This window comes from Gobius niger (assembly GCF_951799975.1).
Source record: "Gobius niger genome assembly, chromosome: 12".
Classification (NCBI taxonomy): domain Eukaryota; kingdom Metazoa; phylum Chordata; class Actinopteri; order Gobiiformes; family Gobiidae; genus Gobius; species Gobius niger.
In genome coordinates this window covers 27,396,296-27,412,715 of record NC_136863.1, presented here as the reverse complement: position 1 = coordinate 27,412,715, position 16,420 = coordinate 27,396,296, and the positions used below count along the sequence as shown (strand labels likewise).

Here is a 16,420-nt window from a genome sequence, read left to right as displayed (position 1 = left end):
ATCAAGACTTTAAATGTTGTTATTAAGAAACATTGAACTGGATTCCAGAAGACTCACTCTACATCTGTATTTTTTTTTTTTTAAATAACACAGATCGACCCAAAACACATTCAACTGCAAGTTTTGCTGACATTTTCTGTTGTATTTCTTTCAGTTCGCCTCAAATCTTTCTTCACAAAAGCCGGCCGTTGTATCCAATTTCTTTTTCATTTATACCCATGTTCTCAATTAAATACACGTCCAAATGGCTACCAAAATAATGAGAAAGTGCATTAACTTCTGGTCTGCGTCTGCCGCCTGATAAAAGCACTTTAAAAGGTGCTTGTGTCGGGGAATGAACGGATTTACTCCTTATCAGCAGGGGACAGTTTTATTAAATGAGTGAATTTGGTTCTAGACTTTATTAACTCAATGACTGTCAGTCATTTTCAAATCAGAGAGCTCCCCACTGCCAGAGGTTTTTCAGGATTTTGACTGTTTTTTCAAGACCCACAAAACATTTAGGTCTAGGTCTATGTCAACATGAAACCACCAAAAGAAAGGTTAGACTTTGTTTGTACCTCTTTCTATTCTTTCTAATCGTCTGTAGAAATTAGGTGAAATCACCCAAAATGCTGTTTTCGGACCAAAAAGCTGAGCAAATGAAAGAGCAATGCTGCCACCTAGTGACTCTATACAAGTTGCAGTTCTTTTATTGAGTCACTAGGTGGCAGCACTAGGAAGCACAACTAAAATTTTAACACCAGACATGCTCAAGGCTTTGTTGCAGCTGTTCCCATTGAAAAACCTAATTGACGTCTATAGACGTCATTGGCAGTCAATGTAATCCTGATTTAGATATTTCAATTTTTATTTGAAAAGTCACTTTTTGTCTAATCTTCAACCAGTTATTTTAAGAAGCAAAAAGTAATGTAGTTTGACAGTTGGTTTGCGAAACATTGTTAACAACAATTATTGGAAAAAGTAGTAATTAAAGTAATAATAAAGCGGAAGACCTCTATTTGGTCCATTATTGACTCACTTCTCAGCTTTCGGAAATGTGGTTGCCTTTCTGTGTGTTCGGTCCCTCAGACAGTGACAATTGCACTCATTTATTCACACATATATTAGATGGATGTCTCGCCTACGCATGCATGCAGCAGCACTTAGCCTCTGCAAGCGCATTTTTTTATTCATTAGTCTGCAAAATATGTTTAATTCCTCCCAAAGCCATAAGTAATAACACACAGACCGCTACAGTGTGCAATGTAATAAAATCCTTCACCTTTGGCAAATCCAAGGAAAAGCTAAATACATTCAGAGGAGAAAAAAAAGCGCAGAGAGGCCAGGTGGTGTGGTGTCCCCAGACTCCGGCTGACTTTGCATAAGTTAGCATTAACATTAGCATTAGCATAGAGGGTGCACCTTAACAAGTCCCCCGCTGTCAGAGCTGACATCCCCAAAACCCCTCACTGCCGCCCCAGATTAGCACTCTGACACTGAGCTAGCACCGGAAAGAAGCTTTATGTCAATAATTGCTGCTCTTCCAGAAATAGAATATAGGAAGAACATATGGCAGCGGTGCAAAGATGAATTTTGAAAACACCGGCAAGCCTTTCTACACAAACTGGTTTGCAAGTGTGGCATTATCAATATTATATTGTTAAATATAGGCTAGTGGATTTTAGAAATAAAGGACTGAACATTGATGACGTCTATTCACTCAAAACAATAAAATGTGAACAAAAGAGTTTAAATGAAGCAAATAACCTGATTCAATAAACTTCATATTTATCTTTGGAACATCTTATGTCCTCTTTTTGGCGTTGTCCCTTTTGGTTTATTTATTTTATATCCTAATTTATAGACCATCACCGCTCGTCTTGCCACACATGCAGACACAAAACACAAAACAGTAATATTCTGTACTATTACTGTAATAGCAATTAGCAATTGGACCACAAACCCATCGGTCACAGTGGTCAGAGGGTGCGGCCACGTCATCCCAAGTAGCTACTGAAACAGTGGAACATCTTTCGTGTTAAATACTTGTACAACAATGCAATGGACTAAAGTGACGAGGCAAGTTTTAGTTTATATTTCTTGATTTATAAGCTCTGTGGCAGGCATCGTGTGTGTGCGCAGCCAAAGAGAGTGCATGTGTGTCGCCATCACTAACCGCTAAAGTGAAGGCTGCAGACGCTCTAGACCTGCAGAGTTACATCCTCCAAAAGCACATGAATCAGCCTGTCATAGTTTCTCCTGCAGATGACCACTGCAGAGGCGCAGGCAAATGCACGAGATCCCAGTCATAATCCGCCTCCAAAAGCTTCGTTTACAAGAAAGTACAAGCAGAATGTCGTCCGGGAACAGCCCAAACACGAGCCTCAAATGCGCCGCTCTGTGCCAAAAACTTAAAGGGACTAGACGGAGTTTAAAAACGTTAAAATGAAGTATTTTCACAACAGCTTCAGAACTGCCTCCACAATCATTCTGCACATAAGCATGATCGAGTCTCAGTTCTGTCCTCAAAACCTTCTTCTTCTTTCTGGATCGCTTTTTCATTTTTTTCCCCCTGTTCTTGTGTGATTGTCGCATGTCACCAGCAGGATATCGTCAAACCAAGCCATGAAAAGAAAATCGCGAACACCTGCACATGCGCTTTAAGGTCACAAAAGCCAAGGTCACCGTCGCTTACGACTCCTTCAAGAGTGTTCGAACAGGTTGTTGTGACTGATGTTGGGTAAATGTGAAGCTCGTTGCGTGGCATTTGTATTCACGTCGGGCTTGTTCAGAGCAGAACCTATCTCTATTATTAATGAGTTTACCCGCCGTGTGTGTGTGTGGGTGTGTGTTTGCAGTGGCCGGGATTAATATTGATCATGCTTCCTGCCTGTGTGCCTATTAATATTTCAGCTTCATAAGTGATTATCTCCACCAGTAATTACACCAGCTGCTCCGTAATATTTGCCTGGCCCTGCGACGAATCACAGGCGGCGCTCGCCATTAAAGGCAAAGAGATAAAACTTTTCAAACGCACTGCTTTCTGTTTGATGGTTGACACGGGGTTCACACTTAACTTAAAAAAAAGGACCCTTTGATTGGACCAGTAGCATCAGTTCTTGTCCCATAGATAACGACTAGACAAAGTGGATGTCCTTGTGCTGCTGACTATAAACTATAAACAGAAAGTTGCCAGGTCGGTTCCTTCACGCTGTCAATGGGAAAAGCAGTTCCCCATCGTGCCTGCCTGAACGTGCGATTGGAAGTGAATGAAGAAGCTGTTCACTTCGAGGCCATGTTTCTACCATTCTTTGGCAACAGAAGTAGCTTAGCATCAGCAAATCATGATGCTGCTCTAAGTTGTGAGGTGACTGAGAGTTGAAGAAAGCTTCATGTGATGCCCACTCTCGCTGCAGGTCTGCGTGAGTGTGCAATGTCTCCTGGTGCCTTTGTTGTTGCCCGCTGTATGAGCTTGGGTACTGGCAAACAAGCCACAAACCTGTACCACTTTCCCAACTATAAATGGTCATTTATAGCATTACAATGATGATTTTGCACAACAGTGGTCTTGCTCACAACGGCAACTTACAAAGCAAAAGTGATCAATTTTTTATTGAAGTGTTACATAGCATTTGCATTTTTCACTTTTTTGCATGCGTCACACTTTCATTTTATACCTTTTTTGTTATCCACATCCCCATTTCCTTTATGATGGGCAGAGAAACTCAAAATTTGGTAAAAAGCAGTCCCCAAAAAAAAACCTGTCCAGGTTGACATACATAAGTGAAGCAAAATGTACAGTTGAGCAATACAAGGTGCGAATTTCCTCCATCCAAGACATCCACAGAAATAGCAGTATACATATGGCTATGTACAATAAATCAATCAATTCACATAGTACATATAATTATGTAATAAACTTTCTCTCAACACACAGTACATTAAAACATGTTCATTGTAACACTGTAGTTTATATCTCGAAATCTAATCCAGTTTGAATGTATTTAATAGAATTGGACCAGCATGAGATATTTTCAGTTTTTGCTCCATGCGTCCGTGGCACTCTGTTATAGGACTTTTATATAAACTTAATTTTTGGTAATAAAGGACTTTAATTGACTTTTAGAGAGTTGCTTCACTTTCTACATAAGAATTTTCAGGTAAAAAAAATGACTTTACCAAACCAAACCTTATCAGCCAGTTCACCTACTCTTGTTTTCAAGACAGAATCTGTCTCTTGATCTGTTTATAATCAGCTTTTTGTTCCGTGAGTATATTCTTTTGTTTTGCTTCAAATCTTTAAGTGTGGTCAGCTGAGGACAGCTCCCGGTCAGTGTTATTTCATCTTTAAGCCCTTGACTGACACCGTCCCACAGAGGACTCTGATATCTGAGATGGGGCACTGTTCTGCCTGAAATCAGGGTTTTCTTGAAAGTTGCAGACTCATCCCATATTGAAGAGTGTCTTTTAAAACCAGGCAATAGTCTTAACCTTCAATCCGATACAGTACGACTAACTTATCTTTAAAGGGAATATACGGAGTTTAAAAATGTTAAAATTATGTATTTTCCTCCCCCTTACATGTTCCAACAATGTCCTAAGGTGTAGAATGAGCCCAGACCTGTTCACCACAACTGCCTCTAAAATCCTGCACTGTCACTCAAAAAGGTGTTATTTCGGGTCTGAAGTGCTGTCATGCATGAGCTTAATAAAGATGTAGTTACAAGTATGACCTAAGGTGGCAGTAGTGAGTATAAAATGGCTAACTTGCATCCCGTTTTTCCCAAACGTTTTCAAATGCCAGCTTTGCTTTACCGGCCTGCTTGCCTTATGGAAAATTACATCATCATTATCATCATCATCATCATCATCATCCTCGGAGACCCAGCAGGACAAATATGGAATCTGCAAACTTGCTAACAGTGTTCATATCCAGCAAACACTGACCCGAGACTGAACAGTGCGGCCTGTGTCTGTGCCTCCTTAACCCTCAGTCCTCATTGCTCCTCATTCAATTACCCCGTTTCTAAAGATGGAGACCAGATGACGACGATGCAGCCAGCAGATTCATCCTCGGCCTAAATCGAATCACCGGCCCATGACGTGATCCGTTTGCTCTGTGTACGCCGGCTTTGATTGCAACGTCAATATGTCATTTCTTCTTTTGTTTATATTGCGGCTTTGATTGTTTCCATGCGCGAGGTCAGGCTGCGCCGCGTGCCGTGAGACGTTACTGTATGCATACGCAGTCATTTTTTTATCTGATGTACACAGCGTGGACAATAGCGAGGGGCCGAGGGTGGCTGGGGGAGGGCTAGCGGAGCAGCGTGAGGTCATATAATTGATTACAGTGACATACAGGGAGGGGGACGTACAGTAGCATGTGCCCCGGTGAATTAGCCGGGGGTTTGTTGCGGAAAACATGAAGTTGTGTAGAGTTAGAGCTCTCCCTCTGTAACTTCTGCAGTGTCGTCATCCAAAATGAATCGATCAACTTTGCAAAAGAGCAACTGAAGTGAATGACTGTTTGCCAATGCTCACTGACCGCACAAGCATACAGGAACTTGATATACCTTTAGTTTCACTGTTCAGCTTAGCTTGTTCCTGTTTGGGACTTCCTTTGTGGCCCCTGGGACTGGTTCTACACTGTTTTTGTGACTTGATTTATGATATGGTTAATGCAACTTTTAGTGTTGTGTCTGTTTGCATGTGGGAACTCCTGACTACTTAGAGGGGGGTGTTGTGCAAAATCAACTTTTTACAGCTTTTTACCATGTTGCAATGTTCTCTCATCAAAAAGAGACCTGGTGTTGTAGTCTGTTTTCAGGAAATACTTTCCTCACCTAAAGCTTAAAGGAACCGGCCACCGTTTTTCCATACCTGATATGTCCTTACCTGAGCTTAGACGAGTTGATGCGTACCTGTTTGGTCTTTGTGCGTGCCCTCAGTCACGCAAAACGACCAAAGATGTTGCGAGCATTTGGCTTCTCCCAATGTATTCCTATAGCTCCAAACGGGGTGAAGTTGTCTCTTAACGCACAAAGCCCAAACAGGTACGCATCAACTCGTCTAAGCGTACAACTCGTCAGGTATATCTCAGTATGGAAAAATGGTGGCCTGTTCCTTTAAAGAGACGAGATGCAAGTTGGTCATTTTATACTCACTACTGCCTCCTCAGGTCTTACGCGTAACTGCAGTCTCTATATTAACCTCGTGCATGATGGCACTTCGGACCCAAGTGAACAACTTTTTGAGTGACAGTGCAGGCTTTTAGAGGCAGTTGTGGTGAACAGGTCTGAGCTCATTCTACACATTAGGACATGGCTGGAACATGTAGGGGGAGGAAAATACTTGGTTTTAACATTGTTAAACTCTGTATAGTCCCTTTAAAGACTTTGTGACAAGATGTGTTTGTTTTGTTTGATTATTATTTATATTTCAGAATCTCTTTTTCAGGGGAATCCTGGCTCCTACATGTGTTTAATGGCAAGAGAACTCTGAGAGAGGGGAAACATTCAAACTGCAGATAAGCAGGGCTTACATACAGAAGGTCCTGGGCTGCTCTCACTGCTGCATTTCCCTTCGGCCTGTGCAGAGAGTGGGTTTCTGATGCAGCAGTAAATAGTGCAATGATTATGAATTTGCCCAAAGCTGCAGGGTGACTGCAGAACAGTCACGGTTGAGTGATGAGAGGAGCGGGGACTGCTGAAGTCAACACTATAACAGAACAGGTCCAAGGCAGGGGCACAGACCAAACCTCCATGCTTTTACTCCGAACACCACCACATTTAAGGAGACGTGCAGGTAATCTTAACTCCAAAGAGGTTTCGGGAGTTGCTTCAGTAAACCACCATTAGCTGTTGAGCTGTGTTTCCTCCAGGTGCTCCCATTTCCCTCAGCCTAAAACATATACAAAAGCAATGTAGAATCCTGCGGGACTATCAATGCCATACTATGGGTATTACAGAAAGCTTTTCATGGAGATTATATGGGCAGAAACTGATCAATATCTATCTCTAAAAATTGAACTTGCTTTTCGGCCACATGAACACATTCTGTTTTTTATATTGCATTGTGTCAGACCTGTAAGCTTATTCACAGTTACTAATCATTTGTTAGAACTTTAGGCAAAATACTTGGCAACAGATGGGAGCAACGTCTACGTCACCGAGAAGGTTTAGCACTCCCTGTGGATGGACCAGGAGCTCTCGTCCATTGAAATAAAAGGGATTGCCAGAGAACATTAAAAAAAACATGTTTTATTTGCATTATTTATCTGTCCAGTATGAAAAGGCAAAGAAAGTGATCTGTTGCCTCAGATAATTCACAGAGAAGACGCTTTTAAACTGATCATCACATTAACATTACATATAACATTTGCCTGTGTCACTTTTTTGCTTGTTGGTTTATAATGTCACTACATCTACAGCTTTTAATCTGTCCCTTTTATATTGTTATTAAACTAAATAACTGCAGCCTACGATGTAGTTTTCTAGATTATGAGAGAAAAATATCTAATCTACTACCGCTATTGCTAACTTTAATCTGCATTTTAAGACTATTTACCGATTTCAAGGGACTAGGCGGAATTTAAAAATGTTAAAACTAAGTATTTTCCTCCCTCAACATGTTCCAGCAATGCCCTAATGTGTAGAATGAGCCACAACTGCCTCTAAAATCCTGCACTGTCACTTAAAATGTTGTTACTTCGGGTCCAAAGTGCCGTCATGTACAAGCTTAATATAGAACCTGCAGTTACGCCTAAGACCAGAGGTGGCAGTAGTGAGTATAAAAATGACCAACTTGCATCTAGTCCCTTTAAGAAGTCACAGGTGGAGCTGTTTCCCCAATAATGACAATTGACAGACTTCTATGTTTCCATTCAGAATCAAATATTAGCTTCTGACAGTTTTGTTTTCACCCAGATTGGGGCGGGGACTCCGCAAAAGTGTCCGGATGTTGCTCCCATCTCCAGTATGAAGCTATTGTCATGCTTTGCAGCGTTTTGTGCGGTACTCCGTGGTCGTGGTCATTCCTGCCGGCAGTATAAATGTGACAAAGGCTGGATAGATGAGCAGTTAGAAGCTACAGACATTCTCCAATATGATCCAATATGGCGTCACCATGAAAGCCAACATAAAAAAGTAAACCTTCACCTCCCCAGTTTGAATCCACTTACCGCGTGTGCACAGGCGGCTTGTGTTTGCTATCGACCCACTTTGCCCACGCTAAACTCTCGCCTGATCACAATATTGATCAGAGCCCTTCCATTAAAAATCCCTATACACCACAAACCCCCCACTGACCCCACACATCTGGACGCATCAAATTATGAGGCGGTGAGAAAACGCTGGTCCAGTGAAGGGCTGAGTAGATTGGTGTCTGTTGGCGTATGTCGTATGTGTGGGAGGGTGTTTGCAGAGCAGCCGGTTTAAGGCGTATTGACGCGGCGCAGAAGGCTTATTGACTGCAGCGAGGAGCGGACATTTGTGCGGCCCACAGAAGGCTCAGGTGTTAAACAGGAATACGTAATGCGCCTCGTCTCCCGCATGCTAATGAGCGAGACTGCCGCTACGGATCGTGAGTCATGGGCTGTCGGGGCTGAGACGCTAACGCTTTTACAGAGATATTTCACAGGAAGAAGGTTTTTTTTTGTGTTTTTTTTTTGCTTTAACTTCTTACCCCCCCGCCTTAACCCAGCACAGTTTCACCAGTTTGGCTTTACCCAAAAGCAACAGTGTAATGCCTCATTTGAAAACTAAAGCTTGTCACATTTTTGTTGCTGTATAGTCTTTTTTGTTGTATTGTTATTGCTTTTCTGGCACATTTTCGTTGCTCTTTTGTTGCTTCTTTTGCTACATTTTTGTTGTGTTTTCATCCTCATTTTCGTTGCTATATTGCTTTTAGATTTGGGTAATGACAAACAGGAGAATATGCTCGGTTCAGGTGGGGGTTAAGATGTTAAAACATGTTATAATGTTATGTCCACATCAAAAACATTCCAGAAGTGGTGTTTTGTTTCATTCAGGCTCAGGACTGGGACCTTTCCATTTTTTACCCAAGTGTCAGCCCACACTCAGATAAACGTCCTCAGGATTGTTTAAGTTGAGACATATTGTCCAAACTCCATGACCAAGCTGTCTTCACCACACTGATTATTTACTTTGCTGGTGCATATCTTTTTTGTAAGTTTTGGTGTTTAAACTGCATTTACATTCACTCCAGTATCCAGGTAATTAATGTTGATTTGAAGTATCCTGGTTTTGTCTGTGTTCATGTAAACGTAGTATCCTGGTCTGGTTTCAGTCTCCTGGATAAGCCAATAGAACTCTACAGTCTTCAGTGCTTCCCCAAATAGCTCTTGGCCCTGTGTTTAGAGAAACACAATATGTTAGCAACATTGCTGAAGTGTTTAGCGCCTTATCGTATTCGTCATCAGCCCCACTCCACGCTGGATCCTAAATGTTCAGGATACTTAAGTGTCTCATGTAAACAGGGATATACGCATCCAATTTTCTCTGGCGCATGTAAACATTATATCCAGAATATTGAATTATATCCAGAATATTGTCATAAACTTGATATCTGAGCACATGTAAACAATGCTATACAAAAGGAGGAAGTTTGCCTTCTGCGTCATATCATCAAACATAAACACAATATTTTAAAGCCACATGGTGTAACAATTCAACCAATTATTAGAATCAAATACATATATTTTTGTCATTAAAAATACTAAATATAAATGTGTGTTGGCTGTGAGCGGCTCAGCTTTTTTCCATTTGATCAAAGTTTGCTTCAAACAAAAGGTGTGAATTCCCAGTCATCCAGGTGGTTGAATAAATCAAACAAGAAAAGTGGTTAGGAGGATGTGGGCCCCAATGTCACTAAAACTGCCATGAGGATGCTCTCTGGATGGAGAGTGAAAACATTGGTATCTGTCCTTGTTTACATATGTTGTGGATTTGTTTTGTTTGCTCGCGTAGCCTCTCACTTTATTTCCATGTGTTCTGGTTGAAAGCACATCCACCACATGGTGTTCAAGTGTTTAATTCATTTACAAAACTGAGACAATTGCAGGATTTCCAGCCGTAGTCTGCCTGTTCTATTTACTCCCACTCTCCTAATTAATTCATGTTTACAGTATGCGTAGGCTGCGATATCTATTGAGTGTCTGTATTGATTGTAGAGAGCCACACAAGAAGGAAGCCTCCCCTCCGCCCACACTCCCCCATACATTTACACACTGTCCTGACACTGCGCCCGCCCTCCTATAGCCTATAGTAGTCGATCCGGGATGTTTACTTCCAATACAGGCTCAGACTTACAGCAAAGATCCCCAAGAAAAGCCCTCGACATGTATGTGTGTGTATGTATGTGCGTGTGTGTGCGCGTGTGTATGTATGTGTGTGCTCCCACTATGGAAATAAGGTCGACTGTGGTAGAAATCATTTATGGAAGATAGATGGCGGCTTTTTCCACTTGTGTCAAAAGGCAATAAAGTCAGTTTATGATAGGGCCATAAGTCACTTGAAGGTTCTTCAATTTGAAAGTGAAGTGGTGAGTTTCTTGTTGACTTGCACAGTCAGACTGAGGTGGATTACTCTGGTCTCCACGGGTGTATTGTAATGTTTAAGCCTGCTAACCTGATAGTTTAGGCCTCCACAAAGAAAAATCACAATTGACCGTGCAACAGCCACGCCCCATAAGCAACTGTTTGTTAGCTTAATCAAGAAATGGAAATCAACACATGTGAGAACAGGAGTATGCTGGGCTAGTGACTCTTTTTGGAGCAACACCAACGTGATGTCCTCCAGATTGAGGCAAAACGGGTTGCAATCTGCACTGGAGGAACATATTTAAAACATGCAAGAAAGGGGGACACTACAACTATCGAGGCTAAAGCACAGGCCACATGTGAAATCAGGGAAAAAACTCAATGTAAACTTTAATGTAAGCAGCAGTCTTGCTCTTGCACTACCGGGTAAGTTGTCTATGATAATCTAGTATTACAAAAATATGAGCGATGTTGTTAAGTTGCTAAACCAACAGGAGCAGAGCAGCTCACAGACCTCTGCAACTGGCTGCAGTGGCTCTGTCTCCCCCGCGGCTCTGGTTCTTATTCAGTGAGGTAGCATAGTCATGGTTCTCCAACAGAGAGCAAGCAAAAAAGGGACAAACTTTCAACAAAAAATTTGACAAAAACACAAGGAAAGCTCCAATGTAAGCTCCAGTCAAGAACCTTTAAGATTTGGGTAAAGTCAAACTGGAGAAAATGCACCCGGTTAACGGAACAGGCCACTGTTTTTCCATACTGAGATATGTTCTTGCCTGACCTTAGACGAGTTGATACGTAACTGTCTGGTCTTTGTGCCCGTGGAAGAGCCTGGTAGCTTCCAACTTCACCCCCGTTTGGAGCTATAGGAATACATAAGGAGAGGCTAAATGCTAACAACATCTTTGGTCGTTTAGCGTGACTGAGGGCACGCACAAAGACCAGACAGGTACGTATCAACTCGTCTAAGCTCAGGCAAGAACATATCTCAGTATGGAAAAATGGTTGCCTGTTCCTTTAGGGCGGATGGTAAGAGGTTAAGAAAACATCCCAGATATTCCAGCGACAGAAACAGCTTTTCTGTGACAACGACGACAGCTCATGAAACTCTTGGCAAAGACAAGACAGATGGTAAGTCTTACCTTGGTTTATAAGTTAGCAAGCGCTGTCTTTGCAAACCTGGCTTTGAAAGGGGAAAAACACAGTGAGCTCCATTCATATCTATGGCAGCAGTGTGGTAATTACGAGATTTCTATGAGGTATGACTGGACAATGACTCTTTTGTAAAAAGCCAATTAACAATTTTTCTATTTTTTTTTTTTTTAAGTGATTGTTACAGTATAGTGGATAGTGAAGTGCCGAGATAGCCTTGAGTGGGTGTCTCCCCTTGCTCTTCACCTCCTTTCACCCCGTAATGTCCTACCTGATAAAGTCTATGGGCCAAAGACAGCCTTAAAAGATAAATAAGATGCTTTAGTAATGCCAAAATATACTAAATAAAAAAACATAGAGTCGGTTCCTCAAGTAAAAAGATGTTTTTCAGTAAAAGTATGAAAATAAAAGATCAAATCAGGACTAAACCAAGTCTTAATCAGAAAAATGGAGTCAGTTTTGTGAAATACAGTTTAAAGTGTTATTGTCACACTGCTACAGCGGGCTCTACAGCCCAGCAGAGCTTCTCAGACAGAAGCCCCACGTCGGCCGACCTTTGCTGCTGCTCAGCGCTCACACCTTGTTTTTCTTCCATGCCGGCATCACAGTGTCGGTGTCAGTGGTGCAAGGTGCCCCCCTGTCCTGAGTGCCAGGGCTGTGCGTGTGTGGCGTGTGTGTGTGTTGTGTGTGTGTGTGTGTGGTATGTGTGTGTGTGGACCTGTCAGAGCGCTGTGATTGGCCCTCCATCTGTCTGGGCCACAGCTCAGCAGATGTCTGGGAGGACGAGGGAGGCAGCGGTCTCTCCACTGCACAGTCTTTGTCTGAGTGTGATGATAGTGTGTATATACTGTATATATGAGCTCGCCCTGCCCTGACACCGGTCCCTCTGGGAGCCATTGTCCTCTTCTCCTGGAGTCACTTAACAGCCACACGCCCATGTCGTAATGAACTGGCTGGTTATGGGCCTGGCACAAAGCCGAGCGCGGGCATTTCTCTTTTTTTTTTCTTTTCTTTTTTACACCGCAGCTTGCATTTGAGGAATAAAAGCACACTCTGTAAACATGTTGTAAAGTAGCAATTCAGAAAAGTCAGAAAAGAAAAAAAAAATCAATTGCCTACTCTAGTATGTGGCTTTGTGTACAGGAAGGGCATCTAGTCTTAAATAATACACAAACAAATAACGTAAGAATACTGTAAATTTGGCCAGTTTCAAAATGTAATGAGTCAATCATTTTCCAGATGATATTGTAAGAAGTTATTATGTTAGAATAGAATTAGGCATGCACATCCTGCTCAGTTTCATGAATCGATCACTTTTAACTTTAAGGATTATTGATTAACTGTTAACTAGGGTTGGGACGATCCACTTTTGTCAGGATCCGATACGTATCATGATACTCAGGGGCCGATACCATATACGTACTACAATACAGTATGTCATTCTGATAAGTAAAAAACGTGTGTCCAAAGTTTATAATTGAAGTGTTAAGATTGAGAAGTGCATTAACACAAAATATAACAAAGTGCTGTTACTGGAAAATAAAGGAGTGCAGGATAAAAATGTCTCCAAACACAAGTATTTAGTTGAGTGTGGTTGTACGTACCATAGGGTTGTACACAATGGCCGCTGGCTGCTCTGCTTTGTGACAGCGACACTAGTGGCCGCCATTGCTGTAGCACCTTCATGTAGCTGCTAGTCCCCGATTGGAATGCACTGCACTTTAGACACGTTAAAAACAACTTTAAAGCCTGGATTCTATTTTTCTTAAACTTTCTACAGCTCAATGTTCCTCCTGTGATAACGCTGGATTAGTTACAATTAAAGAAACCAGGCTGGTTTTCGGAGAAAAAAAAAGAAAAAAGAAAAGAAAAAGGGCAACAGTGAAGATCCCGCCCTTATGTTCTTTTTAGGCACAAGCTTCGTCAGAGCTGGGGAGGAGGAGGAGTCTGTAAATCCGCCATGACTTCCCAGACTCAGACAGAGGGTTCAGAGGGTGAGCAGAGTCAGTGTCCTCTTCTTGTACAGCTGTCGAAAATCCAATCCAATCCAACTTTATTTCTATTGCACATTTCATAAACAAGAGTTTGCAAAGTGCTGCACAAGAAAATAAAAACTGAGAATAAAACATAAAAAATGTGAAAAACGTAAAAATTTTAAAATACATAAAACCACACAAATAAAAGACACAGAGGACCACACAACTCACATGGTGTTAAAAGCCAGAGAATAAAAGTGGGTTTTAAGACGGGATTTAAAACACTCCATGGTGGGGGCTGTTCGGACGTGAAGGGGCAGAGCGTTCTCCGTTGTCGGCCCTAAGCTGTGGAACCCTCTGCCCCTTCACGCCCCCTCTAGTCTTACTACACGGCTCGTCCTAGGCACCACACGCTGCAGCTGGCCCTCGGACCTCAGAACGCGCAACGGTGTGTAAATGTGGATGAGGTCCTTGCTGTACTGAGGGGCCAGACCATTCAAAGCTTTAAAAACAATTAATAAAATCTTAAAATGCCAAAAATGATGGTCTAAAACATATTCAGATGCAGTTTTGGCTTAAATCACACACACATTTTATATTTGACCACATCTCTCTTTCCTCTGTTTGATGACATTTTTCTGCAACTATTTTTCTCTGCATTTGTGGCAATAAAAGATCGTTTTTGGGCATTAAAAATTACATTTGACCTGCTTCTGCCTGTATAATCCCGGACTAAACACTCACCCATGCACCACATTCATACACAGGTGGGTGAAGTGCCTTGCCCAAGGACACAGCGACGACGGGAGCAGGGACTCGAACCACTTGACCGTGAGCTGCCGTCGTAGGAAAATGAGCCGCGACAGGTTCAAGTGGGGAAAAATGACCATGGACCAACATCTAACATTTTAGAGAAAACTGCAATTAAACAAGTTAGTTTTTCAATCAATGATATTACTTCATCGGCTGAATTCATTTCATTTGTGAACGATTTGACTTTTTTCAAATCCCCGTGACCCATCCCCTCAATCGGTTTGAAACCTTTTACCTACAATGTGTATCTGACAGTGTATAGTTGAATGGACTTTTGTACTAATGTGTGTAAAACCCTCACTTCTGCCTGTGATTATACTGAGGAAGGAAACGACATGAGGCAAGAAAAAGAGAAGTGACTCATGGAAAGAATATTGATACTAAAAGCAACAGCCGTTCGAAGCAGTCACTGGAGTTCTTTCCCTTCTGTCGAGGATAAGTCCGCGGCCTCGGTTGTCATGGAAGCGGCTGCAGTAACAATAAGACTTTATGCAACGTCATTCAAATATTGCAATAATACAGGTGCTCGTCATATAATTAGAATATCATGAAAACGCGCATTCACTTCTAATGTATGGTAGACTCATTACATGCAAAGTGAGTCTTTATTTGTTATCATTTTGATTATTATGGCTCACAGTTTGTAAAAAACCCAAATTCAAAATCTCAGAAAATGTGAATATTTTGAAAATGTACTGCAAGCCATAATCCTCACATGACAAGCACCTGTATAAGGACAAGTTAGAGGGTGTGCAGATGAGTTCTTCTCACTCCGTACTCGGGGTACTCCAGGACTTAGCAGGGGATACTTGGAACTATCTTGGATTTTAAAAGAAAGTGAAACTGAACATTGTTTTGAAAGGAAAAGCTCTATTGTTGCAGTAAAATGTATAGTTCTGGGAGTATTTTAGGTTCATATAGAACAAAATTGTCTTTTTTACGTACAATAAGTTCCTCTAAGTGACTTGGTCTAAGTGCTTTCTAAATAAACTGCAACAACTCTACACAGAGAACCACGAAAGGGTCCGAGGGGCAAGACAATAAAGGTTGGGAACCATTGCCGTACTCAACCCCCAGCGGCTCTTGAAGGTTCTTTCTACTGTAGACTTTTGGAAAAACTGAAAGCTGAGTTTATATTTAAGTAATATTTAAAGAAAAAACACCTCATACTGGATTCTTCTTCTTCTTATCTTTATCTTTATTTTTGTTTTATTTTGATTTATGTATGTATTTTCTGAAAAGTCTATGGTGATTCTGAATGACAGCCCAGCAGAAGTCAAATGAGTGGCAGTCTATGGTGATTCTGAATGACAGCCCAGCAGAAGTCAAATGAGTGGCTTATTGTTTATGGCAACACAAGGCAAGTTTATTTGTAGAGCATTGTAATTCAAAGTGCTCGGGTAAAAAGAACTGTTTTCAGCCTTTCTTGAACATTGTCAGAGCTGAGGCCTGTCTCACATCCTCATGAGACTGTTCCAGATGTTAGCTTTAGCCTCACCATGTTTAGTCCTGACTCTGGGACCCACCAGGAGACCCCTCCCTGAAGTCCTCAGGGCCCGAGATGGTTCATACGGCTCTAGCTTAACACAACAGAGATGTACTTTGGTCCTAAACCATGAAGAGTCTATCGGTTTATTTGGTTGGGACAGTGCATGTTAATGATCATACATGGGACTCATGCATGTAAACACACCACGCCGGATTGCAGCCCCTCGCTCATTCACATCCATTGTCCCCCACTGTACATGTTTTAGCGGTAGGAGATGGTAGATGGTGTTTTTGTACAAACAGGTCATTGTAGCTCAACTGTTATTGTTGTGTTCATTCATTTGAGTTCAGCTTATTATCTTTAACTACTTTATTGTTGACATAACAATAGCACCTCATACTTTATCCTTTTTTCCCCCTTCCTTGTTCTTGCAGTTTGATGTGTGTTCTCATT

The 16,420-nt window shown here is 41.7% G+C and overlaps 1 protein-coding gene across 1 annotated transcript in view; it reads left to right on the top strand.

Annotated features, from left to right (window-relative positions):
- Positions 1–16,420, top strand: part of frmd4a (FERM domain containing 4A) — a 228,753-nt gene that overhangs the window by 1,527 nt on the left and 210,806 nt on the right. The gene's annotated exons all lie outside the window — the stretch shown is intronic.